Source organism: Hyla sarda, unplaced genomic scaffold (genome assembly GCF_029499605.1).
Source record: "Hyla sarda isolate aHylSar1 unplaced genomic scaffold, aHylSar1.hap1 scaffold_1646, whole genome shotgun sequence".
Classification (NCBI taxonomy): domain Eukaryota; kingdom Metazoa; phylum Chordata; class Amphibia; order Anura; family Hylidae; genus Hyla; species Hyla sarda.
This window is the reverse complement of record NW_026608284.1, coordinates 57319-77133: the sequence shown is the minus strand read 5'-3', so window position 1 is coordinate 77133 and position 19815 is coordinate 57319. Positions and strand designations below refer to the sequence as shown.

Genomic DNA, 19815 nt, shown 5'->3' with positions numbered 1-19815 from the left:
CATTTAAAAAGGCCCCGTGGGAGTGCAATGGGCCCCTGTCTTGCTGCTTAGCAATAATGGTATGGGTTTAGGTTCTGCTGTGTGTACTGGTGGTTGACTGCCCCCAGCCCAGAGTGTGCATGGAAAATTGTCTGGCAGCCTCCCTGACAGCAAGCAGTGATAGTGCCCATGAAGGGGACCTTGTTGGGCCCGCCCCTTTCACGGTTATCGCTTCTCGGCCTTTTGGCTAAGATCAAGTGTAGTATCTGTTCTTATCAGTTTAATATCTGATACGTCCCCTATCTGGGGGACCATATATTAAATGGATTTTTGAGAACGGGGGCCGATTTCGAAGCTTGCTTCCGTCGCCCTATGCATTGACCCGATATGGCAGTATCTTCGGGTACAGTGCACCACCCCCCTTACAGGGTTAAAAAGAAAGATTCCTACTTTCATTGCTACCTGCTTGCTGGCTAGCCAGCTAGCCAGCCCTGTGGGCCTTGCTGCTGCAGCCAAAAAACAAAAGGTGGTGCTGCTGCTGCTGCTTCTGCTTGTGTCTGGCCGCTGTTGGAGCGTCCAGGCACAGGACTTCTGCTGCTGCTGACTAAATGGCCTCCTTAATTGGATCATTTGAGTAGCCAGCACACCTGTGCAGGTAGGGCATGACATGATAGGCAGCTGCCTTGATAGCGGGTGGGTGCTGAATGTTCCTAATTGACAAAATAAGATTAATGCTTATGAAGAAATATAAAATCTCATCCCTTCCCCAATATCGCGCCACACCCCTACCCCTTAATTCCCTGGTTGAACTTGATGGACATATGTCTTTTTTCGACCGTACTAACTATGTAACTATGTAACATAACATGGGGGGGGGGGGGGGGTCTCCTGGCTGTTCACACAGGTGTGTCATTGCTGTACATTGACCATGCATTGCTTCTGTGGTATTGCAAAGGCAAAGACAAATGCTTCCAGCCATCCATTGCACTAATGGATTGGTCATCAGCTGGCTGTCTATGTCCCGCATCAATATAGACCAAAGTACAGAGGGTTAGGCTATGCTATTGTGCACCTACCTGATGCATCAGAAGGTGCGAGGCCCTTGCTAAATTCTGTGCACAGACTTTGAGATCTATACTTTAGACTGTATCTAAACCTGCTCCAACATGGACTGACATTCTGGCCTACTTTCAGCCGATGCGACTTGTCTGTCGCTGAACAGTCGCTTTTTATGTATTCAGCACCTATGTATAATGTTGTAAAAATGCTCTAGAAGCTAAAGTCGCAGAAATGTCACACATATTTGGCCTGCAACTTTCTGTGCGACAAATTCAGACAGGAAAAATCAGTATAAATCCTTAGAAAATTATCCCCCAGTGTCTCCATCTGCTGGCGGTATTGAATAAGCATTGCTGCACTGATGGGGTATGCATTAGACGAAAAAAAAGAAGAAAAAGAAGAATAATACGCCCAGAAAAGAGGCGAAAAGGAGAAAAACGTAAAAAAACGTGAAAAAAAAGTAAGAGGAAGAGAAGGGAAAAAAAGGTGGAAATGGGTTTAAAAGTGATTTCGGCGGAGAAATATATATATATATATATATATATATATATATATATATATATATACGCGCACACACACACATATATATAAACGTATTCTCCGTTGAGATATTGCAGCCGCTGCTGTGTCCAGGCCCAGGAGCCTTAGCACTGTGCTGTGATGTCACTCAATACCACTGACATCACTAGGTGTAAACAACATCTCTCCTTTGCTGTGTATGTTGACTATGGAGCTGTTTGGTGATGTCGTCTATTATGGCCTTCATAGAAGCAACAGGAGATTGTTGCATCCATCTAGAACCCTCAGAACTACAGTGCTATGATGTCACTCACTTCCACAGGCCTTGCAGAGTGTAAACAACAACAACCCAGCTTTGTTGTGTATGTAACCATAGGGATTTGTGATGTCACCTAGAACCTTCACAGCAGCGACAGCTTTATGAGGAGCATCAGCACTGCTCTGCCTGAGCAGAACCATCACCGCCATAGGTTGTCAAATAACCCGGATTTAACCCACACAGGTAAGTCCAATGGGGTGCAGGCATGTCCTCTATGCTTACAGCTTCCCGTGGGTGTTGGTTTGATACCGTTTGGGGACAGCCAAGGAGGCATCTGCAGGCAACAAAGGTAGGTGTGTGCTTGTGTGTGTGTTTCCTATGCAGATCCTAAGCCCAGTGTCACATGCAAGTAGGAGGAGTAAGAAGGGTTCCTGGCAAATCCGGGTTATGGATTGCATTTAAAAAGGCCCCGTGGGAGTGCAATGGGCCCCTGTCTTGCTGCTTAGCAATAATGGTATGGGTTTAGGTTCTGCTGTGTGTACTGGTGGTTGACTGCCCCCCAGCCCAGAGTGTGCATGGAAAATTGTCTGGCAGCCTCCCTGACAGCAAGCAGTGATAGTGCCCATGAAGGGGACCTTGTTGGGCCCGCCCCTTTCACGGTTATCGCTTCTCGGCCTTTTGGCTAAGATCAAGTGTAGTATCTTTTCTTATCAGTTTAATATCTGATACGTCCCCTATCTGGGGACCATATATTAAATGGATTTTTGAGAACGGGGGCCGATTTCGAAGCTTGCTTCCGTCGCCCTATGCATTGACCCGATATGGCAGTATCTTCGGGTACAGTGCACCACCCCCTTACAGGGTTAAAAAGAAAGATTCCTACTTTCATTGCTACCTGCTTGCTGGCTAGCCAGCTAGCCAGCCCTGTGGGCCTTGCTGCTGCAGCCAAAAAACAAAAGGTGGTGCTGCTGCTGCTGCTTCTGCTTGTGTCTGGCCGCTGTTGGAGCGTCCAGGCACAGGACTTCTGCTGCTGCTGACTAAATGGCCTCCTTAATTGGATCATTTGAGTAGCCAGCACACCTGTGCAGGTAGGGCATGACATGATAGGCAGCTGCCTTGATAGCGGGTGGGTGCTGAATGTTCCTAATTGACAAAATAAGATTAATGCTTATGAAGAAATATAAAATCTCATCCCTTCCCCAATATCGCGCCACACCCCTACCCCTTAATTCCCTGGTTGAACTTGATGGACATATGTCTTTTTTCGACCGTACTAACTATGTAACTATGTAACATAACATGGGGGGGGGGGGGGGTCTCCTGGCTGTTCACACAGGTGTGTCATTGCTGTACATTTGACCATGCATTGCTTCTGTGGTATTGCAAAGGCAAAGACAAATGCTTCCAGCCATCCATTGCACTAATGGATTGGTCATCAGCTGGCTGTCTATGTCCCGCATCAATATAGACCAAAGTACAGAGGGTTAGGCTATGCTATTGTGCACCTACCTGATGCATCAGAAGGTGCGAGGCCCTTGCTAAATTCTGTGCACAGACTTTGAGATCTATACTTTAGACTGTATCTAAACCTGCTCCAACATGGACTGACATTCTGGCCTACTTTCAGCCGATGCGACTTGTCTGTCGCTGAACAGTCGCTTTTTATGTATTCAGCACCTATGTATAATGTTGTAAAAATGCTCTAGAAGCTAAAGTCGCAGAAATGTCACACATATTTGGCCTGCAACTTTCTGTGCGACAAATTCAGACAGGAAAAATCAGTATAAATCCTTAGAAAATTATCCCCCAGTGTCTCCATCTGCTGGCGGTATTGAATAAGCATTGCTGCACTGATGGGGTATGCATTAGACGAAAAAAAAGAAGAAAAAGAAGAATAATACGCCCAGAAAAGAGGCGAAAAGGAGAAAAACGTAAAAAAACGTGAAAAAAAAGTAAGAGGAAGAGAAGGGAAAAAAAGGTGGAAATGGGTTTAAAAGTGATTTCGGCGGAGAAATATATATATATATATATATATATATATATATATATATATATATATACGCGCACACACACACATATATATAAACGTATTCTCCGTTGAGATATTGCAGCCGCTGCTGTGTCCAGGCCCAGGAGCCTTAGCACTGTGCTGTGATGTCACTCAATACCACTGACATCACTAGGTGTAAACAACATCTCTCCTTTGCTGTGTATGTGACTATGGAGCTGTTTGGTGATGTCGTCTATTATGGCCTTCATAGAAGCAACAGGAGATTGTTGCATCCATCTAGAACCCTCAGAACTACAGTGCTATGATGTCACTCACTTCCACAGGCCTTGCAGAGTGTAAACAACAACAACCCAGCTTTGTTGTGTATGTAACCATAGGGATTTGTGATGTCACCTAGAACCTTCACAGCAGCGACAGCTTTATGAGGAGCATCAGCACTGCTCTGCCTGAGCAGAACCATCACCGCCATAGGTTGTCAAATAACCCGGATTTAACCCACACAGGTAAGTCCAATGGGGTGCAGGCATGTCCTCTATGCTTACAGCTTCCCGTGGGTGTTGGTTTGATACCGTTTGGGGACAGCCAAGGAGGCATCTGCAGGCAACAAAGGTAGGTGTGTGCTTGTGTGTGTGTTTCCTATGCAGATCCTAAGCCCAGTGTCACATGCAAGTAGGAGGAGTAAGAAGGGTTCCTGGCAAATCCGGGTTATGGATTGCATTTAAAAAGGCCCCGTGGGAGTGCAATGGGCCCCTGTCTTGCTGCTTAGCAATAATGGTATGGGTTTAGGTTCTGCTGTGTGTACTGGTGGTTGACTGCCCCCCAGCCCAGAGTGTGCATGGAAAATTGTCTGGCAGCCTCCCTGACAGCAAGCAGTGATAGTGCCCATGAAGGGGACCTTGTTGGGCCCGCCCCTTTCACGGTTATCGCTTCTCGGCCTTTTGGCTAAGATCAAGTGTAGTATCTGTTCTTATCAGTTTAATATCTGATACGTCCCCTATCTGGGGACCATATATTAAATGGATTTTTGAGAACGGGGGCCGATTTCGAAGCTTGCTTCCGTCGCCCTATGCATTGACCCGATATGGCAGTATCTTCGGGTACAGTGCACCACCCCCTTACAGGGTTAAAAAGAAAGATTCCTACTTTCATTGCTACCTGCTTGCTGGCTAGCCAGCTAGCCAGCCCTGTGGGCCTTGCTGCTGCAGCCAAAAAACAAAAGGTGGTGCTGCTGCTGCTGCTTCTGCTTGTGTCTGGCCGCTGTTGGAGCGTCCAGGCACAGGACTTCTGCTGCTGCTGACTAAATGGCCTCCTTAATTGGATCATTTGAGTAGCCAGCACACCTGTGCAGGTAGGGCATGACATGATAGGCAGCTGCCTTGATAGCGGGTGGGTGCTGAATGTTCCTAATTGACAAAATAAGATTAATGCTTATGAAGAAATATAAAATCTCATCCCTTCCCCAATATCGCGCCACACCCCTACCCCTTAATTCCCTGGTTGAACTTGATGGACATATGTCTTTTTTCGACCGTACTAACTATGTAACTATGTAACATAACATGGGGGGGGGGGGGGGGGGTCTCCTGGCTGTTCACACAGGTGTGTCATTGCTGTACATTGACCATGCATTGCTTCTGTGGTATTGCAAAGGCAAAGACAAATGCTTCCAGCCATCCATTGCACTAATGGATTGGTCATCAGCTGGCTGTCTATGTCCCGCATCAATATAGACCAAAGTACAGAGGGTTAGGCTATGCTATTGTGCACCTACCTGATGCATCAGAAGGTGCGAGGCCCTTGCTAAATTCTGTGCACAGACTTTGAGATCTATACTTTAGACTGTATCTAAACCTGCTCCAACATGGACTGACATTCTGGCCTACTTTCAGCCGATGCGACTTGTCTGTCGCTGAACAGTCGCTTTTTATGTATTCAGCACCTATGTATAATGTTGTAAAAATGCTCTAGAAGCTAAAGTCGCAGAAATGTCACACATATTTGGCCTGCAACTTTCTGTGCGACAAATTCAGACAGGAAAAATCAGTATAAATCCTTAGAAAATTATCCCCCAGTGTCTCCATCTGCTGGCGGTATTGAATAAGCATTGCTGCACTGATGGGGTATGCATTAGACGAAAAAAAAGAAGAAAAAGAAGAATAATACGCCCAGAAAAGAGGCGAAAAGGAGAAAAACGTAAAAAAACGTGAAAAAAAAGTAAGAGGAAGAGAAGGGAAAAAAAGGTGGAAATGGGTTTAAAAGTGATTTCGGCGGAGAAATATATATATATATATATATATATATATATATAAATATATATACGCGCACACACACACATATATATAAACGTATTCTCCGTTGAGATATTGCAGCCGCTGCTGTGTCCAGGCCCAGGAGCCTTAGCACTGTGCTGTGATGTCACTCAATACCACTGACATCACTAGGTGTAAACAACATCTCTCCTTTGCTGTGTATGTGACTATGGAGCTGTTTGGTGATGTCGTCTATTATGGCCTTCATAGAAGCAACAGGAGATTGTTGCATCCATCTAGAACCCTCAGAACTACAGTGCTATGATGTCACTCACTTCCACAGGCCTTGCAGAGTGTAAACAACAACAACCCAGCTTTGTTGTGTATGTAACCATAGGGATTTGTGATGTCACCTAGAACCTTCACAGCAGCGACAGCTTTATGAGGAGCATCAGCACTGCTCTGCCTGAGCAGAACCATCACCGCCATAGGTTGTCAAATAACCCGGATTTAACCCACACAGGTAAGTCCAATGGGGTGCAGGCATGTCCTCTATGCTTACAGCTTCCCGTGGGTGTTGGTTTGATACCGTTTGGGGACAGCCAAGGAGGCATCTGCAGGCAACAAAGGTAGGTGTGTGCTTGTGTGTGTGTTTCCTATGCAGATCCTAAGCCCAGTGTCACATGCAAGTAGGAGGAGTAAGAAGGGTTCCTGGCAAATCCGGGTTATGGATTGCATTTAAAAAGGCCCCGTGGGAGTGCAATGGGCCCCTGTCTTGCTGCTTAGCAATAATGGTATGGGTTTAGGTTCTGCTGTGTGTACTGGTGGTTGACTGCCCCCCAGCCCAGAGTGTGCATGGAAAATTGTCTGGCAGCCTCCCTGACAGCAAGCAGTGATAGTGCCCATGAAGGGGACCTTGTTGGGCCCGCCCCTTTCACGGTTATCGCTTCTCGGCCTTTTGGCTAAGATCAAGTGTAGTATCTTTTCTTATCAGTTTAATATCTGATACGTCCCCTATCTGGGGACCATATATTAAATGGATTTTTGAGAACGGGGGCCGATTTCGAAGCTTGCTTCCGTCGCCCTATGCATTGACCCGATATGGCAGTATCTTCGGGTACAGTGCACCACCCCCTTACAGGGTTAAAAAGAAAGATTCCTACTTTCATTGCTACCTGCTTGCTGGCTAGCCAGCTAGCCAGCCCTGTGGGCCTTGCTGCTGCAGCCAAAAAACAAAAGGTGGTGCTGCTGCTGCTGCTTCTGCTTGTGTCTGGCCGCTGTTGGAGCGTCCAGGCACAGGACTTCTGCTGCTGCTGACTAAATGGCCTCCTTAATTGGATCATTTGAGTAGCCAGCACACCTGTGCAGGTAGGGCATGACATGATAGGCAGCTGCCTTGATAGCGGGTGGGTGCTGAATGTTCCTAATTGACAAAATAAGATTAATGCTTATGAAGAAATATAAAATCTCATCCCTTCCCCAATATCGCGCCACACCCCTACCCCTTAATTCCCTGGTTGAACTTGATGGACATATGTCTTTTTTCGACCGTACTAACTATGTAACTATGTAACATAACATGGGGGGGGGGGGGGGTCTCCTGGCTGTTCACACAGGTGTGTCATTGCTGTACATTGACCATGCATTGCTTCTGTGGTATTGCAAAGGCAAAGACAAATGCTTCCAGCCATCCATTGCACTAATGGATTGGTCATCAGCTGGCTGTCTATGTCCCGCATCAATATAGACCAAAGTACAGAGGGTTAGGCTATGCTATTGTGCACCTACCTGATGCATCAGAAGGTGCGAGGCCCTTGCTAAATTCTGTGCACAGACTTTGAGATCTATACTTTAGACTGTATCTAAACCTGCTCCAACATGGACTGACATTCTGGCCTACTTTCAGCCGATGCGACTTGTCTGTCGCTGAACAGTCGCTTTTTATGTATTCAGCACCTATGTATAATGTTGTAAAAATGCTCTAGAAGCTAAAGTCGCAGAAATGTCACACATATTTGGCCTGCAACTTTCTGTGCGACAAATTCAGACAGGAAAAATCAGTATAAATCCTTAGAAAATTATCCCCCAGTGTCTCCATCTGCTGGCGGTATTGAATAAGCATTGCTGCACTGATGGGGTATGCATTAGACGAAAAAAAAGAAGAAAAAGAAGAATAATACGCCCAGAAAAGAGGCGAAAAGGAGAAAAACGTAAAAAAACGTGAAAAAAAAGTAAGAGGAAGAGAAGGGAAAAAAAGGTGGAAATGGGTTTAAAAGTGATTTCGGCAGAGAAATATATATATATATATATATATATATATATATATATATATATACGCGCACACACACACATATATATAAACGTATTCTCCGTTGAGATATTGCAGCCGCTGCTGTGTCCAGGCCCAGGAGCCTTAGCACTGTGCTGTGATGTCACTCAATACCACTGACATCACTAGGTGTAAACAACATCTCTCCTTTGCTGTGTATGTGACTATGGAGCTGTTTGGTGATGTCGTCTATTATGGCCTTCATAGAAGCAACAGGAGATTGTTGCATCCATCTAGAACCCTCAGAACTACAGTGCTATGATGTCACTCACTTCCACAGGCCTTGCAGAGTGTAAACAACAACAACCCAGCTTTGTTGTGTATGTAACCATAGGGATTTGTGATGTCACCTAGAACCTTCACAGCAGCGACAGCTTTATGAGGAGCATCAGCACTGCTCTGCCTGAGCAGAACCATCACCGCCATAGGTTGTCAAATAACCCGGATTTAACCCACACAGGTAAGTCCAATGGGGTGCAGGCATGTCCTCTATGCTTACAGCTTCCCGTGGGTGTTGGTTTGATACCGTTTGGGGACAGCCAAGGAGGCATCTGCAGGCAACAAAGGTAGGTGTGTGCTTGTGTGTGTGTTTCCTATGCAGATCCTAAGCCCAGTGTCACATGCAAGTAGGAGGAGTAAGAAGGGTTCCTGGCAAATCCGGGTTATGGATTGCATTTAAAAAGGCCCCGTGGGAGTGCAATGGGCCCCTGTCTTGCTGCTTAGCAATAATGGTATGGGTTTAGGTTCTGCTGTGTGTACTGGTGGTTGACTGCCCCCCAGCCCAGAGTGTGCATGGAAAATTGTCTGGCAGCCTCCCTGACAGCAAGCAGTGATAGTGCCCATGAAGGGGACCTTGTTGGGCCCGCCCCTTTCACGGTTATCGCTTCTCGGCCTTTTGGCTAAGATCAAGTGTAGTATCTGTTCTTATCAGTTTAATATCTGATACGTCCCCTATCTGGGGACCATATATTAAATGGATTTTTGAGAACGGGGGCCGATTTCGAAGCTTGCTTCCGTCGCCCTATGCATTGACCCGATATGGCAGTATCTTCGGGTACAGTGCACCACCCCCTTACAGGGTTAAAAAGAAAGATTCCTACTTTCATTGCTACCTGCTTGCTGGCTAGCCAGCTAGCCAGCCCTGTGGGCCTTGCTGCTGCAGCCAAAAAACAAAAGGTGGTGCTGCTGCTGCTGCTTCTGCTTGTGTCTGGCCGCTGTTGGAGCGTCCAGGCACAGGACTTCTGCTGCTGCTGACTAAATGGCCTCCTTAATTGGATCATTTGAGTAGCCAGCACACCTGTGCAGGTAGGGCATGACATGATAGGCAGCTGCCTTGATAGCGGGTGGGTGCTGAATGTTCCTAATTGACAAAATAAGATTAATGCTTATGAAGAAATATAAAATCTCATCCCTTCCCCAATATCGCGCCACACCCCTACCCCTTAATTCCCTGGTTGAACTTGATGGACATATGTCTTTTTTCGACCGTACTAACTATGTAACTATGTAACATAACATGGGGGGGGGGGGGGGGGGGTCTCCTGGCTGTTCACACAGGTGTGTCATTGCTGTACATTGACCATGCATTGCTTCTGTGGTATTGCAAAGGCAAAGACAAATGCTTCCAGCCATCCATTGCACTAATGGATTGGTCATCAGCTGGCTGTCTATGTCCCGCATCAATATAGACCAAAGTACAGAGGGTTAGGCTATGCTATTGTGCACCTACCTGATGCATCAGAAGGTGCGAGGCCCTTGCTAAATTCTGTGCACAGACTTTGAGATCTATACTTTAGACTGTATCTAAACCTGCTCCAACATGGACTGACATTCTGGCCTACTTTCAGCCGATGCGACTTGTCTGTCGCTGAACAGTCGCTTTTTATGTATTCAGCACCTATGTATAATGTTGTAAAAATGCTCTAGAAGCTAAAGTCGCAGAAATGTCACACATATTTGGCCTGCAACTTTCTGTGCGACAAATTCAGACAGGAAAAATCAGTATAAATCCTTAGAAAATTATCCCCCAGTGTCTCCATCTGCTGGCGGTATTGAATAAGCATTGCTGCACTGATGGGGTATGCATTAGACGAAAAAAAAGAAGAAAAAGAAGAATAATACGCCCAGAAAAGAGGCGAAAAGGAGAAAAACGTAAAAAAACGTGAAAAAAAAGTAAGAGGAAGAGAAGGGAAAAAAAGGTGGAAATGGGTTTAAAAGTGATTTCGGCGGAGAAATATATATATATATATATATATATATATATATATATATATACGCGCACACACACACATATATATAAACGTATTCTCCGTTGAGATATTGCAGCCGCTGCTGTGTCCAGGCCCAGGAGCCTTAGCACTGTGCTGTGATGTCACTCAATACCACTGACATCACTAGGTGTAAACAACATCTCTCCTTTGCTGTGTATGTGACTATGGAGCTGTTTGGTGATGTCGTCTATTATGGCCTTCATAGAAGCAACAGGAGATTGTTGCATCCATCTAGAACCCTCAGAACTACAGTGCTATGATGTCACTCACTTCCACAGGCCTTGCAGAGTGTAAACAACAACAACCCAGCTTTGTTGTGTATGTAACCATAGGGATTTGTGATGTCACCTAGAACCTTCACAGCAGCGACAGCTTTATGAGGAGCATCAGCACTGCTCTGCCTGAGCAGAACCATCACCGCCATAGGTTGTCAAATAACCCGGATTTAACCCACACAGGTAAGTCCAATGGGGTGCAGGCATGTCCTCTATGCTTACAGCTTCCCGTGGGTGTTGGTTTGATACCGTTTGGGGACAGCCAAGGAGGCATCTGCAGGCAACAAAGGTAGGTGTGTGCTTGTGTGTGTGTTTCCTATGCAGATCCTAAGCCCAGTGTCACATGCAAGTAGGAGGAGTAAGAAGGGTTCCTGGCAAATCCGGGTTATGGATTGCATTTAAAAAGGCCCCGTGGGAGTGCAATGGGCCCCTGTCTTGCTGCTTAGCAATAATGGTATGGGTTTAGGTTCTGCTGTGTGTACTGGTGGTTGACTGCCCCCCAGCCCAGAGTGTGCATGGAAAATTGTCTGGCAGCCTCCCTGACAGCAAGCAGTGATAGTGCCCATGAAGGGGACCTTGTTGGGCCCGCCCCTTTCACGGTTATCGCTTCTCGGCCTTTTGGCTAAGATCAAGTGTAGTAATACAGGAGATCTGGTCAGAAGGTACTCGGGTACCCCTCTCCTCGGCCTTGTGGGATCGCCCAGGTTTATTGCCTGGGCTTCACCCACTTGTTGCTATTGGGGAGAGGGCCTAGTCCCAGGGTAACGAGTAGCGATCGCCTCTCAAGACCTTCGGGTGGAGAGAGGTTAGAACCATGGATGATGATCCGGATCCAGGTTCTGTGCCGGCATACGCAAGGATCAAAAACACCGTGAGAGTCATTCTCACGGATGATACCAAAAGGGCGGACGATTTGAAATTCGTTGTAGAGGACGTGCTCGGAGGAGTTTTCGGAATACAGAAGGGCGAGATATTGGCAATCCAGGACTACCCGAAGCGTAAAATTTTTGATGTGACATTCACACAAAATGGCATCCACAGAGATTTTGTTACCAGAGCTGCTGCGAGTAAAGACAAAAAGCTTCAGGGTGTCCGGATTATTGAGCACGTTCTAGACGATATTAAGCTGGTGGTAGTAAAGATGTATTCCCCTTTCGCCAACCTACACGATGTTGAGTTGTTTTTACAAGTCTATTTTAGTAAGGTTGAGTGCAGAGGAAAAATCATGAACAGCTGTGGCATCTGGACATCTAAGTGGAGATTTCAGGTTACATGCAAAAAAGATGACAGATTGCCAGGGGGAATACAACTACCACCAGCTCGTTTTAAAATAAATAATATGTGTGGCGACCTCTTTTATGCGGGGATGCCAAGCTACTGCAGGAAGTGTCACAGATATGGACACACAAAAGAAAACTGTGAAAGTACATGCAAAAAATGTGGTAGCACACAGCACGAGACAGAGAAATGCACAAGAGGAGGGAGGTGCAATTTCTGTCAACAATTCGGTCACCTTTTCTCCTCTTGTCCCCACAGACATAGGACGGAGCAGCAGTGGCAACCCTGGAGGCAGCAAGGACAGCAACCGGGACACCAGCCGAGGCAAGCAGAGCCAGTGATTACCCCCCCACAAGAGGTAAGCGGTGAGATGGAGAAGGAGAAAGACCCCCCTCAGGCAAAAGGAGGGGACCCTAAAGAGCAGAGGATGGCCAAAAAACGTGCAAGTGGTGAAAAAACTGGCCCCCAGGAGCATGCTGGGTTAAGAGAGGAGCGGACGGCGGCCGAATCCGCTCCTCAGCAACCTCTGGCTCAGGGTCCCCCTGAGAGCGATGATCCGGGTGGAGAGGTGAAGGTTAAAAGGCGGAGGGGCTCCAGAAGACTCTATTCGGAGGCGGTCCAGGGGGAGCCGATGGAAGTACCTGCGGATGCAGGGAACCCAAGTGACGTTCCTCCACAGGTCCCCATAGGGGATACCCCCCCTCCTCCCTGCCAGGAGGAGGTTTCAGGGGTGACCGTCTCTGAGGTACCAGAGACGGAACTAAGTGAACACCCGACCCCTATGGAGGGGCAAGAGGTGGAAGAACCCAATGAGTCTGGAGCCCTGATTGCCAGGATGCCCGAGAACAACTATGCCTCAATCATGATGGAGGAGGGGGGTCGGCTGAGTGATGGTGCCTCCTCTCCTGCTTCCTCTATGCGTACAGTTGAGTCAGATTTTGGGGGGTATGAGGCTTCGGAGGGGGAATCAGAGGTGTAAGACGTTTTCTTGTACATTCCCATGGCTGAGTTGTCCGGTCTGTCCTTGAACGTGAGAAGTGTGAGCGCCAGAGTAAGAAGGGTTGCCCTATTTAATTACTTGTCGGTTTTTGCTGCTTCCGTCCTTTTCCTGCAGGAATGTGGCATCCCGCACAGATTAAATTATAAAGAATATGAAGATGATTGGGTGCACGGTCCATCAGTCTGGTCTGGATCAAATGAGTCCAGATCAGCAGGGGTCGCCATACTTTTTAAAGGGAACGTTTTAATTGAGAGTTTTAACGAAATTTTACCAGGCAGAATTTTATTGGTCAGCACTTTTATTAATGGTATTAAATGGCAGTTTTTAAATTTTTATGGTTCTCCTGATAAGAATGAAAGAATAAAAATGTTGGAGATTTTACCCCTTTTTATTAACAATTCTAGTCCTCTTGTTTTATCAGGTGATTTTAATTGTATTTTAAGGGGAGAACGCCGTTTTTCGAACGCAGTGAGTAGGAACTATGATAAGACGTCTTTTATGTTAAAAAACTTGATTTTAGATTTTAATCTCACTGATGTTTTTAAAAAATGTAATTTTAACGTACCAGAGGAAGACGGTGTTACCTGGAGCAATGCAAGCTGTAGCTCCAGGATAGATTTTATTTTTTGTTCTTATCAAGTACTGCCTTTTAACTGTGATCTTTTTACCAATGTTTTTTCTGACCATAAATTATTGTATTTTAAAGTTAAAAGTGATTTTAAAAGGAGAACTGGTAGGAATGCCTGGAAGTTAAACGTGTCCCTTTTAGACGATCCGCAGGTTTTATCAGATTTTATCACCTTTTACAAGGAATGCAGACGAGTAAAAGACCCCAACACTCCCACCAGTATCTGGTGGGAAAAAATGAAACTAAAAATAAAAGAATTTTTTATCCGTGTTGGGGTTAGGAAAGCTAAAGAAAAACGTGAATTTTATAATATCCTAAATACTCGTCTGCAAACCCTGTACAAATTCAGAGCACATGGGATGGAGGTGGAGAAGGAGGTACATGATCTTAAAAAAGAAATAACTAAGTGCCTGGAGCAGAAAGGAAAAGAAATTATCTTTAGGTCTCGAATACAGCATCTTGAGGAAAACGAAACCTGCTCCAGGTATTTTTTTAAGAAAATACATGAAAATAGAAGGTTAATAGAAAACATTGAAGGAGTGAATGATGTACAGGGTATTTTAAAAAAGGTGCAAGAGTTTTATGCGGATCTTTTTAATGTAAAACACATTGATGAATGTTTTATGAATGACTCGTTAAAGGAGATCACCAATTTTTTAGATCCTGTCTCACAGTCTTTTTTATTGCAGAATATTTCAGAGCAGGAGATTTTAGAGACCGTCAAGAGTTTTAAAACAGGTAAAGTGCCTGGGCCGGATGGTATACCCATTGAATTTTATGTTACTTTTTATGGTATTTTAAAAGAAGATTTGTTCTCCCTTTTTACGGAAGTCTTTAAGTCTAAAATCCTCCCAGGCTCATGGAAGAAGGGTGATGTCTCCCTGCTATTCAAAAAGGGAGACCGGTCGGAACTCAAAAACTGGAGACCAATCACCCTTCTGAACTGCGACTATAAAATAATGGCGAAACTGTGTGCTAACCGCTTAAAGAACGTAATCCATAAAATAATTCATACAAACCAAGTCTGTGGGGTGCCTGGGAGGAGTTTATGGGAGAACCTAAACCTTTTAAAGGATGTAATTAGCGACACCAAATTAAGAAAAGGAAAGCTGGCGGTTTTATCCATAGATTTTGAAAAAGCTTTCGACAGGGTGTCACATTTTTATCTTTTTAAGGTTTTAGAGAAAATGGGTATACCTGATGGCTTTTTATTGTCTCTTAGAGCTTTTTATGATAACTGTACTAGTAAAATTTTAGTAAATGGTTTTAAGACACAGGGCGTGATTTTAAATTCCGGAGTGAAGCAGGGGTGTCCCTTGTCCCCACTACTCTTCATTTGCGCAATAGAGCCTCTTTTATGTACAATACGAAAGGATAAGCAGATCCATGGAGTCCCCCTGCCAGGAGGAGGGGGACTAGAGGCGAAGGTAGTGGGGTACATGGACGATGTTGCGGTGTTTTGCAGGGACACCCCATCGCTTCAGAAGACGCTAAAACAGATTCAATATTTTAATTGTGCCTCCGGTTTTAAAGTCAATTTTAACAAAAGTAACATTTTAAACATAGGCGGAATGCCTTTGTATGATGTGCCCGTCCCTGTGTCTGAGTCGGTGCAGATTTTAGGTGTCTCCTTTGACGAGTCTAATAATGGTTTTAATAGCTGGGACTTGGTGGCTCAAAAAATAAATAAGAAAATATGTATGTGGAACATGCGAGAACTTACAATGGAAGGGAAGGTTTTAATTACAAAAATGGTGCTTTTACCTATTTTATTGTATTTAAGTCTGGTTTTCCCACCCCCCGAAATGGTTCTAAAGAAAATAACAAAAGCTTGTTTTACTTTCTTTTGGAGTTCTAAGAGCGAAAAATTAAAGAGACAAATTGTGATAAAACCGAACTCCAGGGGCGGTAAGGATTTTCCAGATTTTAAAGCTTTCCTTTTAATAAAGTTTTTTAGCATGTGTTTTACTACTGTTTTTAAAGATAGCTACTGGTCTTATTTTGTTCGTTTTAATACTGGTTATTTTATGCGGAGGAACGGCTGGTTTTCTACAGTTTTAAGTTGCCCTTATTCTTTGAATTTACCCCCTCAATACATGATTTTAGGAAAAATTTTAAACTTATATAATTTTAAAGGTAAAAGTGTTCAGGATCTGTGCAATAGCAAAAAACTACTAAAGGAAATAAAAGAAACCAGTACCGTGACTCCCATCAAAAATTTTAACGAACAGAAGTGTATACAGATTTGGAAGATGTTGAGTATTAATTATCTTTTTAATTCACAGAAGGACCTGGCCTGGAGCTGCGCACACGAGTGTCTTCCATGCCGGGCATTCCAGCACCGAAGAGGATTATCCAACTCTGCAACCTGCCCGAGGGAGGGATGCCGACAAGAGGAGACCGTGCACCATCTAATATGGACTTGTTTTTACTCGCAGAAAATATGGACAAAGATACTCCCTCTGGTAAAAAGGATAACTGGACTAAAAGACTTAAATATTGCAGTGGTTTTTTATGGTTGCCTGGAATGCCCAACACGGACTCAAGAGACTATTGCATGGAAGATCATAAACTGTGTGAAGGCAGCTCTGTGGAAGGCCAGGAATATTTTATTGTTCAAGCATGAGGTTTTATCTGTGAAGGACATTTTATCTATCTGTTTTTATGAAATGTACCAGTACTATCTTTTAGACAAGAAGAGATTTCCGCTTTTATCTAGAAAATGGTTTTTAAAAGAATGGAATTCTATCTTGTAAAGCCACCAAGTGCCCATTTTATATTTTAATATGTTGTAAATATGTTATTTATATGTAACTGTATTTATTGACATATTTGCACAACTTTGTTAACATTATTTAATTTTTAATAAAGTTGCCCCCGTAAGGGTAGTCAAGTTAAAAAAAAAATCTGTTCTTATCAGTTTAATATCTGATACGTCCCCTATCTGGGGACCATATATTAAATGGATTTTTGAGAACGGGGGCCGATTTCGAAGCTTGCTTCCGTCGCCCTATGCATTGACCCGATATGGCAGTATCTTCGGGTACAGTGCACCACCCCCTTACAGGGTTAAAAAGAAAGATTCCTACTTTCATTGCTACCTGCTTGCTGGCTAGCCAGCTAGCCAGCCCTGTGGGCCTTGCTGCTGCAGCCAAAAAACAAAAGGTGGTGCTGCTGCTGCTGCTTCTGCTTGTGTCTGGCCGCTGTTGGAGCGTCCAGGCACAGGACTTCTGCTGCTGCTGACTAAATGGCCTCCTTAATTGGATCATTTGAGTAGCCAGCACACCTGTGCAGGTAGGGCATGACATGATAGGCAGCTGCCTTGATAGCGGGTGGGTGCTGAATGTTCCTAATTGACAAAATAAGATTAATGCTTATGAAGAAATATAAAATCTCATCCCTTCCCCAATATCGCGCCACACCCCTACCCCTTAATTCCCTGGTTGAACTTGATGGACATATGTCTTTTTTCGACCGTACTAACTATGTAACTATGTAACATAACATGGGGGGGGGGGGTCTCCTGGCTGTTCACACAGGTGTGTCATTGCTGTACATTGACCATGCATTGCTTCTGTGGTATTGCAAAGGCAAAGACAAATGCTTCCAGCCATCCATTGCACTAATGGATTGGTCATCAGCTGGCTGTCTATGTCCCACATCAATATAGACCAAAGTACAGAGGGTTAGGCTATGCTATTGTGCACCTACCTGATGCATCAGAAGGTGCGAGGCCCTTGCTAAATTCTGTGCACAGACTTTGAGATCTATACTTTAGACTGTATCTAAACCTGCTCCAACATGGACTGACATTCTGGCCTACTTTCAGCCGATGCGACTTGTCTGTCGCTGAACAGTCGCTTTTTATGTATTCAGCACCTATGTATAATGTTGTAAAAATGCTCTAGAAGCTAAAGTCGCAGAAATGTCACACATATTTGGCCTGCAACTTTCTGTGCGACAAATTCAGACAGGAAAAATCAGTATAAATCCTTAGAAAATTATCCCCCAGTGTCTCCATCTGCTGGCGGTATTGAATAAGCATTGCTGCACTGATGGGGTATGCATTAGACGAAAAAAAAGAAGAAAAAGAAGAATAATACGCCCAGAAAAGAGGCGAAAAGGAGAAAAACGTAAAAAAACGTGAAAAAAAAGTAAGAGGAAGAGAAGGGAAAAAAAGGTGGAAATGGGTTTAAAAGTGATTTCGGCGGAGAATATATATATATATATATATATATATATATATATATATATATATATACGCGCACACACACACATATATATAAACGTATTCTCCGTTGAGATATTGCAGCCGCTGCTGTGTCCAGGCCCAGGAGCCTTAGCACTGTGCTGTGATGTCACTCAATACCACTGACATCACTAGGTGTAAACAACATCTCTCCTTTGCTGTGTATGTGACTATGGAGCTGTTTGGTGATGTCGTCTATTATGGCCTTCATAGAAGCAACAGGAGATTGTTGCATCCATCTAGAACCCTCAGAACTACAGTGCTATGATGTCACTCACTTCCACAGGCCTTGCAGAGTGTAAACAACAACAACCCAGCTTTGTTGTGTATGTAACCATAGGGATTTGTGATGTCACCTAGAACCTTCACAGCAGCGACAGCTTTATGAGGAGCATCAGCACTGCTCTGCCTGAGCAGAACCATCACCGCCATAGGTTGTCAAATAACCCGGATTTAACCCACACAGGTAAGTCCAATGGGGTGCAGGCATGTCCTCTATGCTTACAGCTTCCCGTGGGTGTTGGTTTGATACCGTTTGGGGACAGCCAAGGAGGCATCTGCAGGCAACAAAGGTAGGTGTGTGCTTGTGTGTGTGTTTCCTATGCAGATCCTAAGCCCAGTGTCACATGCAAGTAGGAGGAGTAAGAAGGGTTCCTGGCAAATCCGGGTTATGGATTGCATTTAAAAAGGCCCCGTGGGAGTGCAATGGGCCCCTGTCTTGCTGCTTAGCAATAATGGTATGGGTTTAGGTTCTGCTGTGTGTACTGGTGGTTGACTGCCCCCCAGCCCAGAGTGTGCATGGAAAATTGTCTGGCAGCCTCCCTGACAGCAAGCAGTGATAGTGCCCATGAAGGGGACCTTGTTGGGCCCGCCCCTTTCACGGTTATCGCTTCTCGGCCTTTTGGCTAAGATCAAGTGTAGTATCTGTTCTTATCAGTTTAATATCTGATACGTCCCCTATCTGGGGACCATATATTAAATGGATTTTTGAGAACGGGGGCCGATTTCGAAGCTTGCTTCCGTCGCCCTATGCATTGACCCGATATGGCAGTATCTTCGGGTACAGTGCACCACCCCCTTACAGGGTTAAAAAGAAAGATTCCTACTTTCATTGCTACCTGCTTGCTGGCTAGCCAGCTAGCCAGCCCTGTGGGCCTTGCTGCTGCAGCCAAAAAACAAAAGGTGGTGCTGCTGCTGCTGCTTCTGCTTGTGTCTGGCCGCTGTTGGAGCGTCCAGGCACAGGACTTCTGCTGCTGCTGACTAAATGGCCTCCTTAATTGGATCATTTGAGTAGCCAGCACACCTGTGCAGGTAGGGCATGACATGATAGGCAGCTGCCTTGATAGCGGGTGGGTGCTGAATGTTCCTAATTGACAAAATAAGATTAATGCTTATGAAGAAATATAAAATCTCATCCCTTCCCCAATATCGCGCCACACCCCTACCCCTTAATTCCCTGGTTGAACTTGATGGACATATGTCTTTTTTCGACCGTACTAACTATGTAACTATGTAACATAACATGGGGGGGGGGGGGTCTCCTGGCTGTTCACACAGGTGTGTCATTGCTGTACATTGACCATGCATTGCTTCTGTGGTATTGCAAAGGCAAAGACAAATGCTTCCAGCCATCCATTGCACTAATGGATTGGTCATCAGCTGGCTGTCTATGTCCCGCATCAATATAGACCAAAGTACAGAGGGTTAGGC

At 45.0% G+C, this 19815-nt stretch overlaps 6 non-coding genes and 2 pseudogenes across 6 annotated transcripts; all 8 read left to right on the top strand.

Annotated features, from left to right (window-relative positions):
- The first annotated feature begins 206 nt into the window (after window positions 1-206).
- On the top strand, window positions 207-398 carry LOC130311590 (U2 spliceosomal RNA). The gene has a single exon (XR_008859919.1). It is a non-coding gene; the product is annotated as a U2 spliceosomal RNA (small nuclear RNA).
- A 2080-nt stretch (window positions 399-2478) lies between these two features.
- LOC130311592 (U2 spliceosomal RNA) lies at window positions 2479-2669 on the top strand. Its single transcript, XR_008859921.1, has one exon. It is a non-coding gene; the product is annotated as a U2 spliceosomal RNA (small nuclear RNA).
- Window positions 2670-4749: 2080 nt separating this feature from the next.
- LOC130311587 (U2 spliceosomal RNA) lies at window positions 4750-4940 on the top strand. Its single transcript, XR_008859916.1, has one exon. It is a non-coding gene; the product is annotated as a U2 spliceosomal RNA (small nuclear RNA).
- A 2078-nt stretch (window positions 4941-7018) lies between these two features.
- On the top strand, window positions 7019-7209 carry LOC130311591 (U2 spliceosomal RNA). The gene has a single exon (XR_008859920.1). It is a non-coding gene; the product is annotated as a U2 spliceosomal RNA (small nuclear RNA).
- A 2075-nt stretch (window positions 7210-9284) lies between these two features.
- LOC130311586 (U2 spliceosomal RNA) lies at window positions 9285-9475 on the top strand. The gene has a single exon (XR_008859915.1). It is a non-coding gene; the product is annotated as a U2 spliceosomal RNA (small nuclear RNA).
- A 2077-nt stretch (window positions 9476-11552) lies between these two features.
- LOC130311595 (U2 spliceosomal RNA) lies at window positions 11553-11685 on the top strand (annotated as a pseudogene).
- A 5026-nt stretch (window positions 11686-16711) lies between these two features.
- LOC130311593 (U2 spliceosomal RNA) lies at window positions 16712-16915 on the top strand (annotated as a pseudogene).
- Window positions 16916-18990: 2075 nt separating this feature from the next.
- Window positions 18991-19181, top strand: LOC130311585 (U2 spliceosomal RNA). The gene has a single exon (XR_008859914.1). It is a non-coding gene; the product is annotated as a U2 spliceosomal RNA (small nuclear RNA).
- The last annotated feature ends 634 nt before the right edge of the window (window positions 19182-19815 follow it).